This window comes from Primulina eburnea, chromosome 11 (genome assembly GCF_022965805.1).
Source record: "Primulina eburnea isolate SZY01 chromosome 11, ASM2296580v1, whole genome shotgun sequence".
Taxonomy (NCBI): domain Eukaryota; kingdom Viridiplantae; phylum Streptophyta; class Magnoliopsida; order Lamiales; family Gesneriaceae; genus Primulina; species Primulina eburnea.
This window is the reverse complement of record NC_133111.1, coordinates 34,319,728-34,332,053: the sequence shown is the minus strand read 5'-3', so window position 1 is coordinate 34,332,053 and position 12,326 is coordinate 34,319,728. Positions and strand designations below refer to the sequence as shown.

The 12,326-nt window shown below is 39.6% G+C and overlaps 1 long non-coding RNA gene across 1 annotated transcript; it reads left to right on the top strand.

Moving 5' to 3' along the window:
* The first annotated feature begins 780 nt into the window (after positions 1–780).
* On the top strand, positions 781–1,503 carry LOC140804246 (uncharacterized). The gene is made up of 3 exons (XR_012112141.1): positions 781–904; positions 1,074–1,156; positions 1,371–1,503. It is a non-coding gene; the product is annotated as an uncharacterized lncRNA (long non-coding RNA).
* The last annotated feature ends 10,823 nt before the right edge of the window (positions 1,504–12,326 follow it).

Below are 12,326 nucleotides of genomic sequence, written 5' to 3'. Positions count from 1 at the left end.
TTAAATCAATCAACCAACTTCAAACTTAAATCCAGGGAGAAAAAAAACAAAAAAAGAAAATTAAGAGCAGAAAAAGGAAAAGCAACAATAGATTTGATCTAAAAAATTAACTCATCTTATCAGGGTTTGCGAATCAAAATGTAGAGTACCTGAGAATAGATCGAATGCGCCGCGCGGTAAGAAATTTCCGAAGCTTTAGCTTCCAAAAAGTGCGAGAGAGAATAGTAATAATGAGAATAAAAATTCGCGGAGGAATTTATTGTATTTTATCTCTAGAAATTTCTAATTTAATCGCGATGAGAAGAAAAGAAGAATAAAACGTGCTGTGGCTTCTAGAAAGATCTACGGATCCAAATTTCTACGTCTGGTCGGGTCAAATTTCGTGGGCCAATTTCTTAAATCGGATCGAATTCTGAGTTTTAAAACTGAAGGTTTATGGGCCTAGTCCACGACCACCCATCGAATTTCGTGGGCCAATTTCCTAAATCGATGGCCAATTTCTTGAATCGGATTTATTGGGCTCCGTTTGATATGTGTGATAAGATAAGTAAATGATTAATAATTTGATTGATATGTATTTGATAAGGAATGATGTGTAATATTGTGTGACTAATTATTTCATATGTGGCTTACTTGTTGGATAATTTTTTTTTGACTAAAATGCCGTCCAGTACCTCAATGTAATTCCCACAATACCCTTCAAAACACAAACCATATTCCACAGTCGAAGTTGACAAAACTAAATACCCTACTTTATGGACATATGGTAGAAAATATCTTTTTGCAAGTCTTCCCTTGAAGATGTGGTCGACGATGTTATTTCTTCTTCACCTAAAGTGCTTCAAAGGAAATGAATGGTGAAAGCACGAAGCAGGATTCATCGAGGACTTGCGATTCTGCTTGTGTACGAGTATTTTCATATCTGTAAATACTGCAAAAAAAAAATTTCAATTTTACACAGGCCACGCAACTTATAGATCTGAAGATGGGTGGTTGCAATATCTGGGAGATGGATGGTTGTTGTAAGTAATTTGTTTGTTAAAAGCATTTGATTTAAATTTTTTTTTTTACAGAGACAAAATTATAAATCTGTTCGGAAGCTGTCGTGCAAAGACAGTCGAAGAAAAATTTGGAAGTTAGGAATACGTATTTTTGAGTAAGCTTTGATTTGCATAAATTTCTCTATTTTTATTTCTTCAAACAATTTTTTGTGTAAAAATTAATTTAAATATTATAGTAGTTGACTATAATCTCATTCCATGTTGATAAAATAGTTACATTTTTTTGAGAAAAGTTGATGTTGTGACTTTTTAAAATCTGGAAACAATTTTATTGAAGTAATAATATTAGTTACTAATATTTATATACAGAACAACTGAAAGCTTCGTTTCGAACTTGTCGACTTGCCGTGCAAACCCATTCGAAGAACACATCTGAAGATAAAGAAGGAATTTTGTGAGTAAGATGTCGTCTGCATAATTCTTATCCGTGTACTTTTCTAAGAATACAATGTCAAAACTTTAATCTTAAACAATAATAATTGTTTAATGTATATGCATTTTGATTTTGATCTTTATGCAGTAGTTAAATGTGGTTGGAGAAATTTGGTTGACAGAAATTATATTTTATGTGAAGTTTAACTTAACATAACTTAAATTTTAAGATGATTCTCCGATATCAATGTTTGTGATATTGTTGTAAGACAACACTTGAACAAAAATTGAGTTATGTAAGGTATACAGAAGAACACATCTTAACTACAAATTTAGTATGAAATATCTTCAATTTCATATCAAATACTTGCTACACAACATTTGTGCATCCACAGTTCCAAACATAAGCAAACATCATTGGTATATTAATTGCAAAGAAAAGTAAGTTTACAAACACAATACAAAAACAGAAACAATTTTTCATTATTTGTGGTACATCGAAATTACATCGAAATTGCAAAGTTATCTCTCCACATATTTCATGCATTTGAGGAATTGAAATTGTCAATGAAATCATTATCTGTCTCGGAAGGTGGGTTGAGTGTGTCATCTTCCATGTCCTCGGAAAGATTGTCCGGCGTCTAAGATCGAATGAAATTGTGTAGCAAAATGCAAGCCATAATGATTCGATTCTGAATTTTCAATGGGTAGAAAGAAGGACTTCGCATTGTGGGGACCCGGACGCTAATCAAGTTCTTAATCATCATTGGGACTAATTAATCAATTAAAACAGGGTCTAAATTTTTTTTTCAAAATGCGGAACGTAGTGACATACAACATATATACATATCAGTATATAAAATACAAATCCTGTATTTCAACATTTATTCAAACTAGGGTTTAAAACTAAAGGCAAGTGTTTAACCCTACATCTAGTCCAAGTCTGGTGCCACCACTCTAATCACGATCTAGCTCTTCATCTCTTCGACCCTGGACCTGTCCCACCTGTTGTCAAGTACACATACAGACAAGATAACAGCCGGATATACCGGTGAGAATATAATCCCAGTATAAATCAATGAAACATGCAATCATATAAAACACTATAAAGCATGTAATCAGGTAACAGATATATGTATCAAAATCTGAAACATAATCAATATCAAATCAAACTGTCGACATCAATCATATTTCAGACTAGACTCAATCCTAGTCTAGGGATCCCGGTTTCCAGATGTGGTATTCCTATATCGAATTCCGTAAAGGATGGAACCATAATCTCTATTACTCGATATAACCAGTGTCCCGGTATTCCTATATCGAATTCCGTAATAGAAGAATTCCAATATCCTTTACTCGATATAACCAAATATGGTGTTCCTATATCGAAGTCCGTAATGGATTCCATTACTCGATATAACCATACATCCAGTGTCCTGACCTAACCGTCATGGACTGTAGCTCTATCGCTAGCATCCTATCTTGTGACATCGTGCAATGTGCCGTGGCGATACCACCACTATCCGGCACTTCTGTCACAAGATAACTCGTCTAATACCTGTCATCTAAATTCAAGAGAACAAGTACATTAATCAATGTAATGCAAATATCCATGCAATAAAATAAAGTATGTGATTTAGGGAAACCCAAGTCTAAACCGACTCAAGTCCATCTCCCAATACCACATTGACTTATACCTTTCTTTCGTCGGTTTCTGGCTCAGTCGAAGTCCTGAATTCAAAGCCTGTCTGGTACTGACAATATCAATAATCTCATATCAATATACTAGTCAACTCCATAATAATCTGATCAATCTGGAATTAATTCAAAATCAACAGTATAACGGTACAATTCCAATATCCCCGTCTATACCAATTCACCAGATAATAGTTACAATCTATAACCCATATCCAATACATTCTATAATCAATCCATAATCCAAATCTGTCCGGTATTAACTGATTATAATCAGAAAATCATAACAATTCCATAATCAGTCTGTTTCTTAATCTGACTTCGATTCTACGATGTCTAATATGTCAAGAACATCATATATGAATTCCATTCAATTCTGACGATATCATAATTCTAAAACATGTCAAAACGTAGTAAAACTTACGTCCAGTTGTAGCCTACGTTGCCAGGAACTCAATACCGAAGTCGGATTCAAATTCGGACGGACGGATTGAAAGATAAAGGCGTAAGGATTTTTCACAAATCTCCCTCGACCCTTTCTCGATTTATGTTCTGATTTTCGAAGGGATAACCATTATATATAACCGTGCATGCATTCACGAGGTGGCAACATTTTTCTCGCAACACGTAGCACCGCGGGTGCGGTGTCATAGGGACCGCGGGTGCGCTCAATATCGCGGGTGCGGTCGCTGCAAGACCGCGGGTGCGGTCACCCTACGGTTTCGATGCACAACATTTCCCGAAGCACAACCGCGGGTGCGGTGCTTCCTAGGCCGCGGGTGCGGTGTCCCCTCGGCCTCACCTTCACCATTTCATTTCTAATTCTTTTCTCAATGTCCCAATTAATCCTTTTGTAATCCTATCAATTATAAATCAATAATTACAGATTACTGGGATTAAATTTCCGGGCATTACATTCCTCCCCCCTAAGATACGATTTCGTCCTCGAAATCACAAGCAATCTATCATATCAGTAAGGAGTATATACAGAAATGTAATAGAACTTTACATCAGTGGAACAATGCTGGGAATTTCTGTCTCATATCTGATTCAGTCTCCCAAGTGGCTTCTTCAACACCATGACGAGTCCATTGAACTTTCACAAGGGGAATCATTTTCGTTCTGAGCTGTTTTTCTTTACGATCAATAATCCTGATCGGTTTCTCGACATAACTCAATGTCTCATCCAGCTTGGTCTCGTCTGGCTGAATCACGTGAGAATCATCAGGGAGATATTTCCGCAGCATCGATACATGAAAAACATCATGTATTCCAGATAATGAAGGCGGCAATGCTAGTCGATAGGCACGATCTCCTATTTTTTCAAGAATCTCATATGGACCTACATATCTTGGAGACAATTTCCCTTTCTTGCCAAATCTGACAACACCTCTGAAAGGAGAAATCTTCAGGAATACTCGGTCTCCAGTCTCAAATACCAACGGTCGTCGTCGAAGGTTGGCATATTTGGCTTGTCTGTCCTGAGCTGCCTTCATTTTCTTTTGAATCAATTTCACTTTCTCGGTCATATCTCTGATCATATCCGGTCCAGTCTCAGGAACTTCAGAGATATCATCCCAGTAAAGAGGGGATCGACATTTCTTTCCGTACAACGCTTCAAATGGTGCCATCTCAATACTCGTTTGATAGCTATTGTTGTACAAAAATTCACAAAGTGGCAGTGCATCTTGCCAATTAGTGCTAAAATCCAGCACTATTGCTCTCAGCATATCTTCCAATGTCTGGATCGTACGTTCTGACTGTCCGTCAGTCTGTGGATGATATGCGGTACTAAGATGTAACTTCGTACCAAGAGCTTGCTGCAGACTCTGCCAGAAGTGCGATGTAAACCGAGGGTCACGGTCTGAAACAATCGACTTCGGCACTCCGTGCAATCTTACCACTTCCTTGACATAAATCTCAGCCATCTGATCATATCGGTACGTCATCTTGTATGGAATAAAACACGCAGATTTGGTCAATCGATCAATCACGACCCAAATCGCATCACAACCTCGGGAGGATCTCGGTAACTGTGTCACAAAATCCATGGAAATGTGATCCCATTTACATTCAGGAATGGACAAACTCTGTAACAATCCTCCTGGTTTCTTTCTTTCAGCCTTCACCTGTTGGCAATTCAGACACTTGGCTACAAATTCAGTCACATCAGATTTCATTTGTTTCCACCAATACTGTGTCTTTAAATCATTATACATTTTCCTGCCACCAGGATGAATGCTAAAACGACTGCTGTGCGCTTCTGTCAATATCCGCTGTCTCAAATCTGAAACATTTGGCACAACAAGACGATTATTCACATACAAGACATTGTCACGAACCTGATATTCCAATTGATGTCCAGATCTAACCATCGCAATCGAATTCTGTACGTTCTGATCAATTTTCTGCGCCTCTTTGATTCTCAATATCAATTCTGGTTCAGCTCGAATTGCATATAATCTTAGAGGCTGACAATCCGTCTCAAAAGCTAATCCAGACAAACAGCAGTCTTCTATCAAATTCGAGACAACTATTGTCGATAAGGATAGTGCACATACCTTTCGACTCAACGCATCTGCTGCTGCATTGGACTTCCCTGGATAATATTTAATCTCACAATCAAAGTCTTTCAGTAAATCCAGCCATCTCCGCTGTCTCATATTCAGCTCTGATTGCGAAAACAGATATTTCAAGCTTTTGTGATCAGAATATATCTCAAATTTCTCACCGTAGAGGTAATGTCGCCATATCTTCAATGCAAAGACTATGGCTGCCAATTCAAGATCATGAATTGGGTAACGGGTCTCATGTGGTTTCAATTGTCTCGAGGCATAGGCAATGACATGCCCTCGCTGCATCAGTATACATCCCAGTCCTCTATGAGATGCATCACAATAAACCACAAAATCACCAGTACCTGAAGGAATCGTCAACACAGGCGCACTGGTCAATCTCTTCTTCAGCTCAATAAAACTGGTCTCACAGTCTTCAGACCAATTAAACGGAGCATTCTTCTGAGTCAACTGCGTAATTGGTTTGGCAATACTCGAAAAATCTTTAATAAATCGACGATAATATCCTGCCAAACCCATAAAACTGCGAATTTCCGGCACAGATGTAGGTCTCGGCCAAGAAATCACTGCCTCAACCTTACTGGGATCAACTGATATACCGTCTCCCGATATAATGTGACCCAAAAACACAACCTGTCTCAGCCAAAACTCGCATTTCGACAATTTAGCATACAGTTTCTCTGCCCTCAAAATTCTCAACACAGTCCTCAGATGATTAGCATGCTCAATCATATTCTTTGAATAAATCAATATATCATCAATGAATATGATAACAAAATCATCCAAGTATTTCTGAAATACGCGGTTCATCAATCCCATAAATACCGCAGGTGCATTCGTCAAACCAAAAGGCATGACAATAAACTCATAGTGTCCATACCTGGTTCTGAATGCGGTCTTTGAGATATCAGAATCCCTGACTCTCAATTGATGGTATCCAGATCTCAAGTCGATCTTGGAATATACCGATGAACCCTGCAACTGATCAAATAAATCATCAATACGAGGCAAGGGGTATTTATTCTTTACCGTTGCCTTGTTCAGTTGCCTGTAGTCGATACAAAGTCTCATCGACCCATCCTTCTTTCTCACGAACAGTACTGGAGCACCCCAAGGAGATACACTAGGTCTAATGTAACCCTTGGCCAATAAATCCTCCAACTGTTCTTTCAACTCTTTCAACTCGATCGGTGCCATCCTGTAAGGAGCTCTCGAAATCGGAACTGTTCCTGGCATTAACTCAATGCCGAAGTCTATCTCTCGAATCGGAGGCAATCCAGGAATCTCATCTGGAAAGACATCAGCAAACTCACACACCACTGGCAAGTCCGCCAATGATGGGCTCGTCTTCAGTAAATCAACTGAATATACCAGGAATCCATCCGCTCCCTTCTGCAATAATCGAGTCATATTTATGGCAGATATCAAAGGAATTCTAGCTCTAGAACCCTTACCATAAAATTTCCACTCCTCAGCCATCTCAGGTCTGAATCGAACTATCTTGTGGAAACAATCAACTGTAGCTCGGTACTTGGTCAACATGTCGATGCCGACAATACAATCAAAATCAGATAAACCAAGAACAATACAGTCTAAATCAATCGTATGCCCGTCGTACTGCAGTATACACGATTTCACAGATTTCACCGATATTAAACATGTTCCTATCGGAGACGTGACAGATACTATAGTAGCTAAGGACTCAACAGGCAATGCATGCATTAAAGCAAATCGCTCAGACATAAAAGTATGTGATGCACCAGTATCAATCAGTACATATGCAGGATAACCAGAAATAAAACAGTTACCTGCAACTACATCATCAGGTGCATCCTGTGCTTGCTCCTCAGTCAAAGCAAACAATCGGGCATGCTGTCTAGGAGGCTGGCTCGCGGTCTGGCCCCCTCCTGGCCTCTGCTGTGACAGAGTAGACGGTACTGGCTGAAAAGTATGCACGGCAGACGGTCGTCTACCTGCCTGAGCCACTGATCCAGATGACTCAGCTGCCTGGGATCCCTGGGCACCTCGCTGTGGACACACTCGGGCAAAGTGTCCCTGCTGTCTACAGATACGACAGCTGCCAACTACTCCTCGGCACTGATCTGTGGAATGCCTCCCTCCACAAGTACCACAGTATGGTCCTGCATAGCTCTGGCTCTGACCGGTCTGTCTAGAGCCACTCGAACTGGACGAGGTAGTCCCTGATTTCTTGAATTGCTTCCCTCTAGCCTTCAAGAAATCCTTCTTTCCGCTACCGCTGCTGCCACCTTCAAATCGAGGAGGTGGTTGTTGCTGTCCCGATGCTGGAAGCACAAATGAAGCCTCTCTCTGCCTCATCAAGCCTGCCTCGGCTCCCTTGGCTCTGTTCAGGGCATCGGTGAAGTTGTTGGGCCTCCCAGTATTTACCAGCGTAAAAATCTCAGGATTTAGGCCATTTATGAACTGATCTGCTACGGCCTCATCATGTTCAGCTACGTGGGGAGCAAATCGGAGCAATGTCGAAAACTTAGCCACATAATCCTCAATGTTCAACTGGCCTTGTTTCAGGTTTGCAAACTCGGCTCCCTTGTCCTTCCTATAAGAAACTGGAAAGAACCGTAGATAAAATTCAGATTTGAACACATTCCAGGTAATGGCCGTACCTCGCTGTTCCAATGCCCTTTTAGTCGTGATCCACCAGTGTTTAGCAACGTCATGCAACTGGTGTATTATCAGTTTCACCCTCTTTTCCTCAGTATACTCCAAAGATTCAAACAGTGATTCAATGTCGTCCAACCAACTTTCACATTCCACGGAGTTCTCCGTTCCTTTCAAAGTCGGTGGATGAAATGACTGAAACCTTTTCAGCAATTTCTCCATTGCTGTAGGTGTCACATCCATGGGAGGATTCGAGGTACTCCCCTGTTCTGACATTTTCCTCGGAGGCATATCTGATAACCAAAAGGGTTAGCAATTCCAACAATAATCCTGTTTCAAGCCTCCTCGGATCATCTTACTGCTGATCCAGAATCGGTTCTGATTCAATCTCAATAATACATGTTTTCAAATCAAATCAGATAAACAGATAAACATGCATTATAAAGCAGTAAATCATGCTAGCAATCAAAAGCAGGAAAGAAAACACATTCTACCCCGCTCACTAGCTTCTATCTCAATCTCAAGGATCTATAGCTCTGATACCACCTGTTGTGGGGACCCGGACGCTAATCAAGTTCTTAATCATCATTGGGACTAATTAATCAATTAAAACAGGGTCTAAATTTTTTTTTCAAAATGCGGAACGTAGTGACATACAACATATATACATATAAGTATATAAAATACAAATCCTGTATTTCAACATTTATTCAAACTAGGGTTTAAAACTAAAGGCAAGTGTTTAACCCTACATCTAGTCCAAGTCCGGTGCCACCACTCTAATCACGATCTAGCTCTTCATCTCTTCGACCCTGGACCTGTCCCACCTGTTGTCAAGTACACATACAAACAAGACAACAGCCGGATATACCGGTGAGAATATAATCCCAGTATAAATCAATGAAACATGCAATCATATAAAACACTATAAAGCATGTAATCAGGTAACAGATATATGTATCAAAATCTGAAACATAATCAATATCAAATCAAACTGTCGACATCAATCATATTTCAGACTAGACTCAATCCTAGTCTAGGGATCCCGGTTTCCAGATGTGGTATTCCTATATCGAATTCCGTAAAGGATGGAACCATAATCTCTATTACTCGATATAACCAGTGCCCCGGTATTCCTATATCGAATTCCGTAATAGAAGAATTCCAATATCCTTTACTCGATATAACCAAATATGGTGTTCCTATATCGAAGTCCGTAATGGATTCCATTACTCGATATAACCATACATCCAGTGTCCTGACCTAACCGTCATGGACTGTAGCTCTATCGCTAGCATCCTATCTTGTGACATCGTGCAATGTGCCGTGGCGATACCACCACTATCCGGCACTTCTGTCACAAGATAACTCGTCTAATACCTGTCATCTAAATTCAAGAGAACAAGTACATTAATCAATGTAATGCAAATATCCATGCAATAAAATAAAGTATGTGATTTAGGGAAACCCAAGTCTAAACCGACTCAAGTCCATCTCCCAATACCACATTGACTTATACCTTTCTTTCGTCGGTTTCTGGCTCAGTCGAAGTCCTGAATTCAAAGCCTGTCTGGTACTGACAATATCAATAATCTCATATCAATATACTAGTCAACTCCATAATAATCTGATCAATCTGGAATTAATTCAAAATCAACAGTATAACGGTACAATTCCAATATCCCCGTCTATACCAATTCACCAGATAATAGTTACAATCTATAACCCATATCCAATACATTCTATAATCAATCCATAATCCAAATCTGTCTGGTATTAACTGATTATAATCAGAAAATCATAACAATTCCATAATCAGTCTGTTTCTTAATCTGACTTCGATTCTACGATGTCTAATATGTCAAGAACATCATATATGAATTCCATTCAATTCTGACGATATCATAATTCTAAAACATGTCAAAACGTAGTAAAACTTACGTCCAGTTGTAGCCTACGTTGCCAGGAACTCAATACCGAAGTCGGATTCAAATTCGGACGGACGGATTGAAAGATAAAGGCGTAAGGATTTTTCACAAATCTCCCTCGACCCTTTCTCGATTTATGTTCTGATTTTCGAAGGGATAACCATTATATATAACCGTGCATGCATTCACGAGGTGGCAACATTTTTCTCGCAACACGTAGCACCGCGGGTGCGGTGTCATAGGGACCGCGGGTGCGCTCAATATCGCGGGTGCGGTCGCTGCAAGACCGCGGGTGCGGTCACCCTACGGTTTCGATGCACAACATTTCCCGAAGCACAACCGCGGGTGCGGTGCTTCCTAGGCCGCGGGTGCGGTGTCCCCTCGGCCTCACCTTCACCATTTCATTTCTAATTCTTTTCTCAATGTCCCAATTAATCCTTTTGTAATCCTATCAATTATAAATCAATAATTACAGATTACTGGGATTAAATTTCCGGGCATTACCCGCATGATAGCCAATCTTTTTTTAAGCAAACCAAAAGCTCTTTCTATCATATTTCTCTCTTTGATGTGTCTCCAATTGAAGAGCTCTTTAAAATTCTGTGGGACACATGTGAGATTTCCCCAAGCATCCCTATGGTATGGTACTCGTCTATATGGGTTCAAAAATCCATGTACGTTTGCGTATTCGTTGTCACCCAATTAATAACAACCATCAATTAAAGTCATATATTATTTTCAATACGTAATGTTGATTTTAATTCATGATAACATGAATACAACATATTGAACTGATACCACAATTTTTTAAAAAATATTTTAACCTCTTTGAACTTTTAGTCCATCCTCCCGAGTTAATGCATCACGAAGAACTCTTGCATCTGCGGCCGATCCTTCCCACCCACATAGTGCATAAATGAAGTTCATATCTCGGTTGCACACACCCAAGACATTAACGGCAATGGTTCCTTTTCTAGTTCTATACTTTCCCTTTTCAGAAATTGGTACATGAACGTTTGTGTTGGAACTTTTCAAGTTCGCAATCTTGATTTTGATGATAGCAAAACTTGTTAATTGTGTTACTAATGATCTACCTTAGTGTGCAGCATATAGGATCACTCACGAGATGTTTACATCGCAAAACTGAAGACCCAACTGATCGCACAAAATGAATCAGTCTTACTGGTTACGTCAATTGAGCAGTCCAGCTGATTGTCCTAGTTGATAGGTGATTCAGCAGGAAAACCTCAGAAGCCTGGCCAGCCGAAGGAGTGTTCAACTGATGAAGAAACCCAGCTGATCAGTCCAACTAAACGAAGTGTGAAATTAGTTCCACTGACGAGTCAATTGATTTCACCAGGACAACTGAAAGATCAGTTCAACCGACCAGTTCGAAGCATCAGTTTGAATCCTTCAGTTATGGATGAAGACAAACTCTTTCAAGTGGATTCCAGCTGTACATGAAGGTACAAAGCCATTATACAGTCAAAGGACAATAATGGACGTTGCATTAGAGTATTAAAGACAAAACGCTTCAGAAGGGCAGTTGAAAAGTCGAGACACAAAGTCCAAGAAGCCGATTCAAATGCAACGAATACAATAATTGAGTCTCATTGTACGATTAATTTTCCTGCCTATATAAGGAAGAGATCAGTGAAGACTCAGCACAAGAACATAACAAGAAGATAACCCAAGAAAAAGAGAGAAGGGCACGCTTCAAAGTTATATCAGCTTGAGAAAAGCATTCAGTCCAGTCGAAGGATCTCTTCACAGATATATATCAGCTTAGATTAGAAGCATATTTTACTCAGTGTGTGAGAACAACCTTGTTCAGTTCTCACACACACAAACACTCTCATCACCCAAAAACAGTCTTGCACAAAGACGTTAAACTTGTGTATGTAGTCTTTGACACATAGACGTTAAATAAGTGTTGGCTGGAAGGTGCTGCCTTCAGTCGTAGCTAGGAGTTCAGTTTAGGCAGTGGGTAAGTCCTAGCTGAGTGGGCTTGTACAAGTAGTTATATAAATCAAAGTCTTCTAGTGGATCCTATCCGT